We start from the raw sequence: 8,445 nt of genomic DNA, 5'->3' as shown, positions 1-8,445 counted from the left end.
ATGGCGTTGTAGTGTTGGAAATAGAACATAAAATAAATTGCTACTGTAGTAGCTACGTAATAAATACGTACATTTGATAGACTAGGTCAGGCTTAGACAAGAAATTAAAAATACAGGAGGAGTTTGTGAAATATGACTTAAAATAGGAATATTTACATTGTTGGATTCCAAACAGTAACTGATTTGGTATTAGCATGTTTTTTTTATATAGATTAAATCAGGTCTCATTAAACCATGCAGACAAGYAAGCTATATAAGAGAATAGTGACAACTTTCTGCAATACATTCGTGTTTCGGCTTCAGGTAAAATACATGAAGCTGTATATCCTTGCATTTGTGCGGAATACCAAACAAACATACACAGTCAACATGTTCTTTCCAGGCATGGTTTATTGAAAACACACCAAATTTATACTCTACAAATCTGTATTTTTTCCATTATTTAAACAAGCATAACACTTGCCTCTGGGTATTAGTAAAATTAACATAATACATTATGTCACTGTGGCACCGCTCTGATAGCTACGAAAGCAATAACAACTTACTCTATGAAATCAAACCATTTTTTATGTCTCCATCTTTTAAAAGTTTATAATTCAATGTAATACAAGGCAAATATCCACCAACAGTCTAGACTACACTGAGGACAGAGTGGGTGAATGTGTGAGTGTGTGAAAGTAGGGGGAAGGGAGAGATGGATAGGGAGCCTGACAAAGAGAAAAGAGGTAAACAGAGAAAGGGATGAGGGCGGAGGGAGGATAAAGCATGATATAAAACACATTTTCTTGATCTACCATGGAAAAGGTTAAGGCACATGATAGTTACAAACACATTTGCTACTGATACAGTTACTTTATTTTGAAGAGTTTGAATCAGTGATGTCTACACAGGTAGGTCTTGCCCCTTTGATTCAATTTCTGCCCCATTTTCTTGCATTTCTTTCACAGCATCTTGTTTAGTAAATGTACAATTAGTTGTACATCCACAAACAAGCTCCTGGACTACTTTCATATGTATATAAATACAACGGCAGTTCCTTTGGTTGTGTACTCCAAAATGCAGTCAGGAATAGACAGTCAGAGATGAATAATCCAATGAAAAGCACATAGTTCTGAGGACGTATGTCAACATGGAGAACGTTTACATTATTACGTTACTTTTCTCTGAAATCAAAAGTTAATACATGTACTTTTTAATCTTTATTTTATCACATAAGTCTTTGTAAACACAGTGTAAAATATGCAAGCTTTATAAAATCACATCACAAAGAAACTCAGACGCAGGCACATGCCATTCTCCTATAGCCGACGCATGAGTTGAGCTGTTCTGTAGTGGAGGCCCCCCTCACTAGTCCCAGGATTGGGAGAGAGAAGGTTCATAGTGCAGTGTCCACATGGAGATGGAGAAAGACGAATCACAACACCACTACTAAATCTTTACCCACGTGCAGTTTAGCTTGTCTTTTGTCCCTTTAAAAGACAACGGCGTAATCTTCTACTACATTTCAACTGCCTCTAGAGAGAACAAAAAATATAATAAAATCAGACTTTGTATACTTTGTACAATGTGATGCAAATTCTGCCTTGAACCACATGAAACTGCTCCCCTCTGTTCTCTGCGGATGTGAATTACTTGAATATCCAATTACACCACAAAAACTGGCACTTAAAGAATATATAAACATCTGTACATTTGCTCATGCTGGTTTCAAATAGTTCTTTAAAGATGCATTGGCAAAATCAAAGCACGTTTTTAGGTTATCAGCGACTATATAATTGCAGTGTGAAATGAAATGGAATTCTAGCACTGCTGTCTATCCCTGCTGCTGCATCCACCCATCCTTCTCTTGAGTGACCCCTGCTGAACTATCCACTTCCCCTCTCTTTCTCCCCCTCCCTAATATCCTACAAAGATTTGGAGACCAGGTCATCAGTCCATCACACCTTTAAAAAAAAGCTGAAGATAAATGTCTTCTTTTTTCAATTTTGACAGTACAAAATATAAATATGTAATTAACATGACTCTACATATTTGATACACACCTAAATTATGTAGTTATTTCTGTTTACAAACATGGTGATCCTTTATCCAATGAATGTGCTTCCGAAACGACCTGTTATGAGTACACAATTAAGTTTGTCTTGTTTTTRTTTTMTTRTTTTMTTTTMCTTTTCTTTGACCCTAATATACATTTATAAAACCAACAAAAATATATAACGCTTTCAGGTTCTACCCTTTGACAACAGGAGCATGTACACTGAATAAAAATATAAACACAACATGTAAAGTGATGGTCAATGTGTCATGAGTTGAAATAAAAGATCCCAGAAACATTCCATAGGCACAAAAATATTATTTCTCTCAAATGTTTTGCAAAAATGTGTTTACATTCCTGTAAGTGAGCAGTTTATCCTTTGTCAAGATAATCTATCCACCTTACAGATGTAGCATATCGAGAATCTGATTAAACAGCATGATCCTTACATAAGTGCACCTTGTGCTGGGGACAATAAAAGGCCACTCTAAAATGTGCAATTTTGTCCCACAATGCCACAGATGTCTTTAGTTTTTAGGGAGCGTACACAATTGGCATGCTGGCTGCAGGAATGTCCACCAGAGCTGTTTCCAGATAATTTAATGTTAATTTCTCTACCATACGCCGCCACCAATTTCGTTTTAGAGAATTTGGCAGTACGTCCGGCCTCACAACCGCAGACCACATGTAACCACCCCAGCCCAGGACCTCCACATCCAGCTTCTTCAGAAGGGGGGGGGGGGGGGGGGGTATTTCTGTCTGTAATAAAGCACTTTTGTGGGGTAAAACTCATTCTGATTGACTGGGCCTGGCTCTACAGTGGGTGGACCTGGCTCCCAAGGGGTGAGCCTATGCCCTCCCAGGCCCACCCATGGCTGCACCCCTGCCCAGTCATGTGAAATTCATAGATTAGGCCCCAATTAATTAATTTAAATTGACTGATTTCCATATCTGAACTGTAACTCAGCAAAATCTTTGAAATTGTTGAATGTTTTGTTTAAATTTTTGTTCAGTGTACTTCACATAATCCTCTCCCTTCCTTCATAAACGCAATCCATTTATAAACAAAATGTCTTATATCCTATTCAACTTTATTACACATCAATGGCAAATAGCAACCAACCGAGTAAATCATATACCTTCAGCAAACAACCACGACTATCGATTCAGAAAATATATTTTCATTTTGTTTTACTCAACAGCTATAAGTAACCCAACCAAATGTACATGTAATTTCACTTCCCTAACTCCAATCAACACTTGCAGGTGTGTGAAATTCTTGTGGGTTTATGAACTGAATCAGCACCCAGTCAGTCCCCTATGCGTTGCACAGCAATGATCCCAGTGCACTTAAAGAAACACAGTGAACCATTGTATGCCAAATGTGTTTGAGAGCCTTCGCGTGTGAAAAGCGTATCTGTGGAGTCTGCTACAGCTCCTTTAAGCGACGCTCAAGCATCAAGTCCCCAACTTAAAACCACACCAACATTCATCTGCCATCTACCACACCAGTCCACACTTCTTCAAACTAAAATGAAAAAGACAGACCAGCAAAAGAAAAACAATATTACAAACAAATACAATTTACAGTGCCTCGAGGAAAGACAAACAAAAATAAAATGGAAACAAAAAGCTAAATTGTTACATGGAAATAAACAATTGGAAGCAAACTTCATTTTGACATGAAAATTAAATAGTTAATTTTCTCTTTCCCCTTTCCCTCCACCTTTGCAAGCAGTAGAATCAACAAACATAACGTTCTCTCCTGCCTCACACCACCAGCAGCCATCCTTAGAGTAACCATAAAGATAGAGCTTTAGATCACTTGTATCTCTAGGAGGATAACTGGCTCCATTCTTCCATCCTGACACCAGAGCTGCTCCAGTCAGTCCTCATGTTCGTGTATACTATGTTTGTCCATCCAGTGGGAATGTAGATACGAGTAGTAGTAGAAGTAGTCATTTTTTATTTTCTGTTCTATACATTTCATTTGCTGATTCAAAAAGCATGAAACATTGGCTGATGGATGATCACTTTTGTTGTTTTGTTTCTCTCTCTCTTTCATTTACAAAGTCTATCTGCTGGCGAGTCAACATCAAAATAAACTCCATGTGTTATGACAGTGATGACATGGGAGATCCTCATCTAGTTGAGATGTTGCGCTGTTGTTATTTAAGCCTAGAACACAGAACAAAACAGAGCGAGAGGGGGACACTGGTGATTATGTCAGATCTGAACTCCTATGTAGAGCAGGGGARGCGTCCCAAAAGGCACCCTACTTTGCGCACTACTTTTGATCAAAACCAAATGGGCCCTGGTCAATAATAGGGCGCTTATAAAAGGAATAGGGTGCCATGGGACGCAGGCCAGGTTTTTTAAGCAGTTGAATAATCAAGCTTCTACAGTAAGTCAGAGGGCACAGTGACCAAGTGGTATTACAGTAACTCAAAATCACAATACTAAAATACATAAATCAATATTCCTACATGCTTGAAAGATGTCAAATCCAATGTAAAATGGAGACAAAAGACAGAGAGATGTTTGAATGGCAGCTACAAAAAGACAGCTTGATTAACACACAAATMAAGTGTTGACAAGCTGAATGCACCGACCTGTCTGTTTAAACTACCTGCACACAGCTCTGACACGCATGCATACCCCACAAAACACGCCACCAGAGGTCTCTTCACAATCCACACACACATGTACATTGTAATATTGTTGGATGGTGGTATTATACAATTTGTATTGTAGATATGTAGTGGTGTAATAATGTTATATGATGTACTGTTATCTTTTGTTTTATGTGTGATGTAAGTGCCTTAATGTGTTTGGACCCCAGGAAGAGAAGCTGCTGCCTTGGAAGCAGCAAACGGGGATCCCTAATAAATACAATAGTGAAGAAGGCCTTTCGTATGATTATCCTGTCTTACATGATTGACTTAATGTCAATTTTAAGCATGTCATTGTTAGATTAGATATGTTTTTTTGTTCATTAGCATTGACTTGACAAGATCATGTGATGATCAAAATATTTTAAAAAGCCGTATTGTCAATTGTGTGCTGATAATCATTTTTCTTTTCAGACATGAGGAGTCAATCAAAGCTGTATAGCTGATCCCTTACATTTCACCTAGGAGGATGAGAGTGATGGGAGAGCAACGAGAGAATATTGAGACTAACAGCAATGAAGACAGACACAGCCCTTTGCTTCCAAAGAGCTGTTGATGATCAGCCACCTACCACAGCTTCTCACCCACAGCAGAAACACTCAGCGATTAGTGATGGGACAGGAGGACAGATATGAGCGAGTGATGAGAGGATCCTGTATAATGAGCTGTAACGAAGCAAACCCAGAGCAGCTAGCCTAGCACACACGGTCATACAGCCAAGCCAGAGAACCTCGGAGTAGCTAGCCAAGGCTAGCCTGGCCAAGCACAGACAGTCCAAGCCAGTCGAGCCTGGCCAAGCACAGACAAAATGAGGTTTGGTGTCATAAGCCAACTACTCTGGGCCAACCATAAACAAACCAGCAGTGAAGTGTGTGAGGGCTAAAACAGAAAGGTGGTGGAGCAAACAAAAAGACTAACAATCCAAAAAGTGGAAAACAAACATTTGTAAGACCTACCATGCATGCATTTAGACCCAGGAGTCAACAGGCTGAGGTTTAACGTCACAAGCATCCACCAGATTGACTGCAGGCCTGTTACTCCTGACATAGTGTTTCGTATTTGTGTCATTCTGCAGCAACGGGAGAAGGGGTTAACAGCAAATCAAAGAGGTCAATAAATATAGTCTTTACAGAGGAGTGGAATGCCAGGGTTAGTTCCMTAGCATAAAGGAAGCTTTTAGAGTCCGAAAAAGGCGATTAGAAACAAGAAACGAAATTACGCATGCAAACAAACAGAGGGGGACAAAGCAGTTCAAACAGCAAAACACCATTTTGGGTATCAGCCTTCTGGAGGTGTAGAAAGCAGGGTTGAGCAGTTGATTATTTCTGTGCTTAAGTCAATTCAAAACAAGGGGGGTGGGGCTGTAGGCATCAGAGGACATATCTGCCACCTCTAGTCCTGTCTGACAGCTAATTTGCTTCTGGAGGTTTTGCAGGACTTTGTGTTCTAATTTGCTTCTGGAGACACAAGCATTTGTGTCTCCAGGCTGCATAGCTGCCAGTTACACACTAAGCACTTATTTATGTCATCTTCAGACCAAAAAACAGCTGCGGTCGGATAACCGTGTTAGTTGAAGTTCGGAGTTGGGAAAGTTACTTTCTAAATTGAATCCGTTAGAGTTACTAGTTACCTTTCCAAAATTGTAATCAGTAATGTAATTTTTAGATTACTTTCCCCTTAAGAGGCATTAGAAGAAAACAAGAAGGATACATCAAACACATTTGGTGTGTCATCATAGTGGTCTCGCTCAGGTGGAACAAACGTAAACTTTATCCAATGTGGAATTGAATGTCATTGAGAAAACAGAAAAGTGTCAATGTATTTTTTCAGCAAATACCAGTTCTAAATTTAAAAGTAATCCAATAACTAATCATCTAGCTTTCTAGTATCTAATCAGATTACAATACATTAGCTGGTAACAGTGGTGGATTTAGGTACAGGCGACATAGGCABCTGCCCAGGGCGGCACGGGGCGCCCGCACAAAAATAATCAGAATGGTGACATTTGCGCGATCYGTTTTCTATCGCTCATTTGCACGTCACATCAATGATATGTCACCATGTGGGAGTGTGGGTCAATTAACCTTGTCGGAGTGGGCACCCTGATTCTAGTTTGTGAGCTAGGCAGGCTACTGCCTGGGAAAGTCTCCCACTCAGATGGGGAGGGGGGCGGGGGTAGGTTGACCTCAGGTCTACCCACTGGAAGCCCCAGGTAGGGGGAGCGGGCGAATCTATCAAATAGAGCACCTCTAACTTCGTACAGTGCTAATGCAATTAGTAAAATCAGTCACACTATGAAATGCTACCAAATAAACCACAATTCATTCATAATACTGTGAACATATAGTTTCACAGACATATTGTTGCATTTTTTTRCTGGTTTGTGCGAAATCATTAAGAATAATATAAAACCAGTCTGCACACCACCAAGGTGAATTGGTTTAGTCTTGACTCTTGGTTGACAGTGTTGGGGGATGGGTAATGTATTGATGCTCGAGTGCCAAATCAACACAAARTTGTTTCCATTCGTCTTTGTGACTTCTTTTTGATATTTATAAGTCTTATTTTTGTATATATTTTTTATAGTTTTAAATGTTATGATTATTTATTTGTGTTGTTCCAATAAAAATGACAGTTAGTGCAGAATGAAGGGGGGTTCACCCAGGGAGTCATACAAGCTAGAACCGCCACTGGCTGGTAATGTAGCTGATTACAGCTAAAAGGTTTTTTGTAATCATATTACATGCAACTGATTACATGTAATCAGTTATTCCCCAACCCTGTTTTGAGTCCTATAATTATAATCATCTCAAGAAGCAACTTGGGGGGGACTATAGAGGAGGACAGCAAAATGTGTAAACATCTCTTTCACATTCTATTAGTCTGAAGTCATGGTAACTCTATTCATTAAGTCTAGCTGTGTTAGCATGTTTGACCCATCGAACCACCTCTAGTTCTTCACTACCAGATATTCCTGTGAGTCTCTCTCTCTCTAGATGGAGGAGCAGGACTTAACCAGTCCCACATGAATTACTTTCACAATCACAAAGCTTACGCTCAATGATCTGCTGTCTGCATCCAGTAAATTGGACTGCTAGATGAGTGGCACTCGGCTCGACAGACGACATCAACTGCTGCTTAACTCCTTCCTTAGAAAGAGCCTGGCATGGGCATGTGGGCAAGGGCACTAAGAGAGACGGGTTTAGGCTATCTTAACAGAAACGGAGCATCGCGACTTGTGTGCTTTAATAGCCTGATCCACTAGTCAGTGTAGCTGTAGATGGGCCGTAACGGGTGGGTCTAGACCAGAAGTACCTTCAATGGCTCCCGTTCTGTCAGGTCCACTGACCCGTCTCCACCGCTCTTGTACTTGCAGTCCTTGTCTCTCTGGTCGATGGTGGAGTAGCCATCTAATATGAGAGAGCGAGAGAAGATCACAGAAGGATATCYCTGTTAAATGCTTGGATGGAAACTACAGTAGACTAGCTGCATGCAGCCTTCCAGGACTGGAGTGGCGCACATCTGACGTAGAGGAAGAACTCATTAGTTAGAGAGGAAACAAGACAATTGTTTGCATTTTCATTGAAAAGAGGAGCACTGAGGAAAACATTTAAAATCAGAAAATAGCCCACACTTCCTGTTGCCATCTGTTCTACTGAATTAGCGCCCATCCTTATACCTCTTGTTAAATCTCTTGTTAAGAGAAGGGTCTTGCATACAGCATCATAAGTAAAACAG

General features: G+C 40.0%; 1 pseudogene; it reads right to left on the bottom strand.

Annotated features, from left to right (window-relative positions):
• Nucleotides 1-372: 372 nt before the first annotated feature.
• The window catches only part of LOC111974557 (splicing regulator ARVCF-like), a 113,300-nt pseudogene continuing 105,227 nt past the window's right edge, over nucleotides 373-8,445 (bottom strand).

The sequence above is a fragment of the Salvelinus sp. IW2-2015 genome, linkage group LG15, assembly GCF_002910315.2.
Source record: "Salvelinus sp. IW2-2015 linkage group LG15, ASM291031v2, whole genome shotgun sequence".
Taxonomy (NCBI): Eukaryota; Metazoa; Chordata; class Actinopteri; order Salmoniformes; family Salmonidae; genus Salvelinus; species Salvelinus sp. IW2-2015.
Note: the sequence above shows the minus strand (reverse complement) of the source record. Positions and strands in the feature narration are given on the sequence as shown.